The following is a 7,369-nucleotide window of genomic DNA, read 5'->3' as shown; positions in this document are numbered from 1 at the left end:
TCACTATTGCCATGGTTACAGTGTCTAGCTACAAAATTATTATGTCAGTATAAATAGGCTTTTATTTCATGTCTGATGAGATTACTCATCTTTACCAAATCTCAAGATTTTATCAGTAAATGCTTCTGATCATGTCACTGCTCCTACCATTTTTTCTTATTAATGAATCATCAAATAATGTTTAATAAGAAAGCCTCAAAATTGGATTGATTGTACAGAAATGACAAAATTGCACAAAGCTTCTTGGCAGCACTCTAACCAGGGGCAGAATTGGGAATGAGTACAGTGGCCCAGAGGGTGAAGGTGGCCCAGCAATGGGAGGCTGTGTGGAATATGTGTTCTGCAAAGACAGCTGCTGGCACTTTTGAGTGCCCTTGCAGCGCAGACAGAGTTAATAAAGGTCTGTGTCTTTGTTGGCTTGGCAGCTGATCACATGTTATGTGGGTTGAACTATTCAGATGTGTTGTTGTGTAGCGATTGTGCTTCTCAGAATGAGTCTTTGCTTGAAAACAGTTTGACACTTGTAGGAGTCACTGGGCGAAGAAGGGTCAGTGTTCAAGCTTTGATTTCAGCATGGATATTAATGATCCAGCACTCCTGTCTCTGCTGGTCTTCTGTCATCTTATAGTTGCCATCTGTCTCTAATTCAACCCCAGGTTTTCCAGATTTTACCAGGACATTCTTATCCCCGGAAAAGTCCCTGTTTTCTGTATTAACCAAGAGAGTAATACATGTCCTCTTTTGTATACATTGAATAGAATACAATGGTAACTATATCTATAGCTGGCTGACTATGAGTTAATTTATTTACAGTGAAAGAATTACATTATATAACCAAGGTCAGTAAAACGATCTAGATGAGGATTGCAGTACATTTATCCCCATCTCTATAGTGACATGTCTGATGATGTGCTTATCTCTTCAGCAGTGTCCCTTTGGAATTATTTTAAATTGTTTGCAAAAAATGGACCTATCTCACATCTTCTAGCAAGGCTCCTGTATATGATACAGTAAGGGAACAGACATGTCTAGCTTATGCTTTCATGATTCAGTGCAGAGCAGATTGCATATGTGGGGGAAGAGAGTCCTCCACTGGAGGGACTGCAGTGATCACGTCTCTTCATTAGAAGAACAGTTTGTATTATTTTCTAGAAAGATTGGTGATCAGGAAATCAACTTGGAATATTATTCTAAATGAAACTTTTAGTGATAGCTAGAAATAACTGAAGTTTATGTGCAGCTATTTTAGGGTTCACTGGAAAAGACCCACAACTTAACGGCAGCGTTGTGGTCATATACATTATCTTGGTTAGGTGTTGTCATATTTTATTTATTTATTTTACAGATAGGATGGAAGGAGACAACCATGGATCGAGTAAGCTGTGTAAGAGTTACGTGCCTTAGTGATATCCAGTATCCACTCAGCCAGTTAATTGTTCTGAACAGTCTATGTCAGGCTGACTGGGTGTTCTGGAATCTGTAGTTCCATAACAGATGGAGAGTCACAGGTTGTTTTTCTCACCCTCCACAAACAAACATGTCAGAGACAGTTGACTTATAACAATGTTCTGCTTCAATCCCATAAACAATATGCAACACTGGTATTGGGGAATTTGCTGGGACAATGACTTCCTACTTCATTTAGTATGCAGGGGGACATTTAATGAATTACTGTGTCACCACATGCTTGGCGGCTGGATTATATAGGCTAATAAAACTAAATATAAAACACACCTGGCTTTATATTTAATATTATTGACCCTTTAAATCCAGCGGCCGAAACCACCAAAGCTGTGGTGACTTTCAAAAGCGCTGCTTAGTAACTTCCCGATTCAGGGGCATATCCAATTAGCCCCAGTAATTTACCAGGGCTAATTGTCCCGCTGGGTGCTATCCTATTACCCCCGATAAGCCAGCACGAGTGGTGCCTTATTGGGGATTACCTGAAGCTGCATCGGATGCCGGCTCCTGACAGTGCCTGGTGCAGCTCTGCTCCTCTGGCTCCCACGGTCACATGGCCGCTCTCCTGTCATGTGACCGCTGCCTTTGGCGGAGGAGAGGGGTGATGCGGTCACAGCGGTTTTTCGCACCCGATGTTTTGCTGGGCCTAATAGGATATCCCCCTCAGAGTTAAACTGCTCAAGTTTTTACTGACTACTCCATGGAAAGCATGGTTCCTGTTTTACATAATAGTACTTTATTTCTTAGAGCAGTAAGATAAAGCACTACCATGTGACAGGGGAACAGCAGTTTGCACTAAGTGCAGTTGATCAGTAAGTTTACAGTACATTCTGCCCCATTCTCTGAGTGGAACAGGTTTGAATATACGGGGCGAAGGTTTGAATATTCGGAGGCAGAGGCGGAGGCGGTGCTGGGAGATGAGATCATCTCCATGCTGCCTCTCCCTATTGTAGTGAACGGGTCCCGGTCGCATTGACCCGGGAGCCCGTTCACGTTGCCACTGACTCGGTATTCAACCCGGGAATAACACTGCATTATTCCTGGGTTGAATTACGGGGTCAGGGGACCCTGGATTTCGACCATGGCCCTTTCACATCGCACACCGACCTGTGTCGACCCGGCAGTATGCCGTGCGGATACCGTGTTATTTGTTCGGTATGAAAGGGGTTTTAGCCTAATTAATAGAATTCTGCTCAGTGCCAAAAGTGACTTTCAAAGTGCACACAGAATGTCATACTGCCTGCCCTGTTCACACTATGACCACTGCATCAGCAATGCATAAACGTTTACCCATTCTGATGTCTTGGGTGTGGTATAGAAGATCAACACCAAATGGTCGACGGGTACAAAAGGTCAACAAGTACAAAAGGTCGACAGTGGGTAAGGTTGAAAGATCGACATGACAACGGTCGACACAAGTGTTTTCAGTTTCAATCTTGTATGTTTAATAATATGTGACCACCATTAGTAAAAACATTTACCCTCGCAGGCTCGCATCGCTCGCCACGCTTTAGGCGGGTTACTATTCCAGATTGTAGTACACGTGGATAGTAAATCAAGCAAATGTTGGGAAAACATGTAAAAAAACAAAACACCTGTTGACCATTTGTGTGTCGACCAGTGTCATGTCGACCTTTTGTACCTGTCAATCATCCGGATACATGGTATCTTTTAGCATGGAGTTGCACTGGCCATGGGATCAATGCATTAGAAGTGACAGGCAGATGGTCAGTGCATCCTGACTGCACAGATAATACAGCGCAAATCTCCATGGGAATAAGCATCGCATTTGCATCATTTAAATTCAATACAGAACCATTTTCATGTCCCCATGGCCTTAGTCTCATAAGACTGACAAAACAGATATAAGGAGGAAAGTTACTATAGTTATTCTTTTACTTTGGGAATATTTATACTGATAGATTAAAGAGAAAGTTATGTGTTTGTGTTTTTAATTTGTTAGTGTTGCACCTTGAAAAGCACATTGAAAAGGTAAAGCTATGTGTATTTGTGCCTGCCGAATATAAAGCTCTTAAAATAAGAGTATACAGATGTTTAGAAAATAACGAGAAGCGCATAATTTACCACTGTCATTTATACCCCTCTCACTAATATAATTTGCAGTTGACACACAAATCATATAGACAGAGTAAAGGCCAGTACATGAGGCATTTTATGTGTTATTAGAATATTCATTTTGTAATTAAAATTGAAATAATATATTTTATTGCCATCTGATCTTGTGCCATTTACTCTGCTTTGGGTACACACTTTATTTTCAGAGAATTTCTAATTGTATTTAAGATGTTTGTTTTATGCCGTCAAAAAAATAGGCATTCATGTATATTATTTCTGCTGACTGTATTATTCACAATATTGCATGGACACATCCACAATCTGTGTAGACAAACCTATTACCTTCTTAGTAGTAATATTACAACCATTATGTCAATGTTGCATGCTTTCGTTTAATGTTACAATTTACCATGACAATCACCTGTTGATTGATTTACTTGAATGCTAATATTTGGTATTGAAAATTCCAAACCTACTCTTTCATTCATTTTTTATGATGCATTTCATCTGAATTGGTTCTTGCTACATTTTGGCAGTGCTATGGTTAAACGATGTTAGTGAAGTCTACGAAAATGGAAAAAAGGGAGATGTGAAACTTGTGGCATGAGATGAGAGAAATGATGTAAGAAAATGTCATGCAAATTGAGTTTTGCAGCACAACAGGCCGCTGTCCAGAGATTCCAGGGGGTAAATTTACTAAGATGGGAGTTCTATTTAAGATGGGATGTTGTCCATAGCAACCAATTAGATCCTACTTCTCATTTATCTAGCACCTTTTAGAAGATAATTCCTAGAAATTGATTGGTTGCTATGGGCAACATTCCATCTTAAACAGAACTCCCATCTTAGTAAATATACCCCCAGGTTCTGACAATGATCTAATCTTTGAGTTTGACTGTCTCATCATTCCACAGAATTTCATTTATGCTCTGGGGAAGAAGAGTTAATTTATGCTGCTGTGATGTATAGATGGTATAGGAGTAGGAACACTTAAGGCCAAACTGCTGATGTAAAGTGCAATAATTTGTGCCCAAATATGGAATGAGGTGACTATTTTGTAAAACATTTTAAAAATGTTGCTCATCTCTAATAATAAGCTTCTGGCATGCCATTATGTATGGGCCCCACTGTCATTTATCCAGGGTCATATCTATCATGAAACTGAACTCAAAGTAGAGTGACATGTGACACTCACAGATGAGGAGGTATATTTACTAACATGCAGGTTTTCAGAATTGGAGATGTTGCCCATAGCAACCAATCAGATTCTAGCTATTATCGTCAAGAATGTGCTAGATAAATGACAAGTAGTTTGTGATTGGTTACTATGGGCAACATCTCCACTTCTAAAAACCCACACTTTAGTAAATATATCCCTATGATTTAAAAATACTGTAACTTTTTGCTATGTATGTGTTCCAGTTTTTCCAGGACAGACCAGATTATTCCATTTATAATCTACAAAACTAAATTTGCATTCTTGTACTTCTTTGCATTCATATATTATTTTATTCATTCATTCATTCATATATTTATTTATTTATTTATTTGTGAATTGTATTTATTAACAATGCCAATGAACCCAGAATAACAGAAATGGAAGATTGGTATAGCCTTGTGTGTATCTGACATATAAAAATAGACCAAAAATGAAGACACATGTACAATATCTCCCTGTTTTTAGTTTGAAACCTATGGGTCAATCAGTTATATCTAATCATAAAGCCAATGCTAATTGAACAGGTTTTTCTTTTTTTATACAGAGTACTTGTTTGAGAGAAGTAAGTTGCATTTTCATTGCCATTTGGAAAAAATACATGCAATAATCAGCATTTTTTAGATATAGCAGATCCAGGTTGGGTGTTTATAACCTGCAGGTTTGTAAATGGTAATAATGAAGTCTGCACATTTTAATAGGTAATGACTCACTTGTACAGGCTGAGCAACTCCATTGCAGTATCAGGTACATTTGCCTTATCCATAGAAGGAAATACATACATATACATTTACATCTCCTAATTACTGTCACAATAATAATTGTTCATCTAAATCGATTCAATGGAATAAGTGAAGGGATGCAAACAATTCTAACAATCCAACTTTTGGGTCAATTTTGGGCCCATCGTTTACATGTCCTGCAATACATGAAGCTATTAGATAAACTTAAACATTAAAACTAAAAATAATTATCCTGCTGCTATTACACAGTACTAAACCACATGAACAATAGTATATATAAAAATTATGTAAAAAAAATAAGAGAAAAAAAATAGGATGGAGTGTTCCCTTTTGAAATATTAAAGGCAAAACTTCAAGATGCAGAAACAGTCAAATTGTTATGGAATATCAAATTCCATCTTTCATCAAGGGTCATTGCTAGTTCTCAGAAAGGATCAGAACGCCTTCCAAAAACTAGATTCACCATATTCATAAGCCATTTTTTTTCAGGTACCCTGCAACCTGTAAAATTACAAGTAGTACTAATAATAAAGGAATTGTCAGTTTATTATAGATGTACTGGGGTTAGAGCAACACAACAAGGTTAAGTACAACATATAACGTTGCTAGAAACCTGCTCAAAATAATAATAGATAAAACCAATTTTAAAAAATAACCCAGAGGAACTCTGCGGCTCAAAGCTGGGACCCAAGGTGGCAGAGCCTAGAAGCAATAACTATATTGCAGAATACAATCAGACACTTCACATTTCTATGAGCAAAATAATTTACAGTGCAATTTAAGAACAAAATAATAAAAATGTACTTTGAAAAAAGAATTGAGATGTACTAAAAAGTTATACAGGTGTGGGCCACGAATCATTTAAAGTATTCTGCAGAAGTAAGTCAAGAGAGGGGTTTACTGCAAATTGTATATTTAGTAGGAGAACCTTTCTCATAATGGGGACACATCTGTTTAGTGCATTTATGCATTTCCATACTGATCAGCCTACCAAAAATGTGTACGCATACATCCGTATTGTTGACTGATTATTGTTAACATTTATCTGTATTACGCCAGCATATTTGCCCTTTACAATTGGGAACATGTCTCTTTACCCAAATAAAGATGCAATTAGGGCAGAAGGGGTTGGGAAAGCGTAATCTAAATACAACAGTGTCAAGCAACTTCTGCCCTATTGTGGGTTTGTTCATCCAATTAGACATGGATACATCTGCAGATACTCCTGTTAGGTACCATGGGAGAGATTTATCAAAGCTTGGAGAGAGAGAAACAGAGAATGTGGAGAGAGATAAAGGGGTCTATGTACAAAGCCCAGGAGAGAGATAAAAAGGTCTGTAAGTTAGGAGCTGATTGGCTGGTACTTTATCTCCGTCCGCTTTATCTCTCTCCAAGACGGGATCCCGTACCCAACCCCTCATAACTGCCTGAAAATGACAGGAGCTGTTTGGTTGGTACTTTATTTCTCTCCAAGCCTTGATAAATCTCCCCCCAAATCGCTTATGAGTACTAAAGGGAAAATACAGTGATACACAGTGATGATGATGCTAACTAGCTTCTTCTTACTGGGTTATTATGTACTGACTACACCAGCTGGTAGTCTGTAATATAATAGCTTAATGTCATTATTAAAATGGTTGCAATTATCTATTCACATCACATTTGCTTTTGGACTGCTTGATTTCTAAAGTAGAAAACAGAGGGAGGGGGGGGGGGTGTAATAGGGTGTGAGAATCAGGAAGTGAGTAATTTTGTGAGAATTCTCCTGTTTTGTTTTGGGGTTTTGTAAGTGCCAATTATTTACATGGCAAATCCGGGTATATTTTTCCATGTAAATGATTGCCACTTAAATATAGGAGAACTCTCATAAAAT

At 38.2% G+C, this 7,369-nt stretch overlaps 1 protein-coding gene across 1 annotated transcript in view; it reads left to right on the top strand.

Moving 5' to 3' along the window:
* Positions 1–5,277, top strand: part of TMEM271 (transmembrane protein 271) — a 7,036-nt gene extending 1,759 nt beyond the window's left edge. The window contains exon 1 of the mRNA XM_063914591.1: positions 1–5,277. This exon is cut by the window's left edge and continues 1,759 nt beyond it. The gene's annotated coding sequence lies outside the window, so the exon portion shown is untranslated.
* The last annotated feature ends 2,092 nt before the right edge of the window (positions 5,278–7,369 follow it).

This window comes from Pseudophryne corroboree, chromosome 1 (assembly GCF_028390025.1).
Source record: "Pseudophryne corroboree isolate aPseCor3 chromosome 1, aPseCor3.hap2, whole genome shotgun sequence".
Taxonomy (NCBI): Eukaryota; Metazoa; Chordata; class Amphibia; order Anura; family Myobatrachidae; genus Pseudophryne; species Pseudophryne corroboree.
The sequence above is the reverse complement of the archived record's forward strand: the minus strand, read 5'-3'. Positions and strand labels throughout refer to the sequence as shown.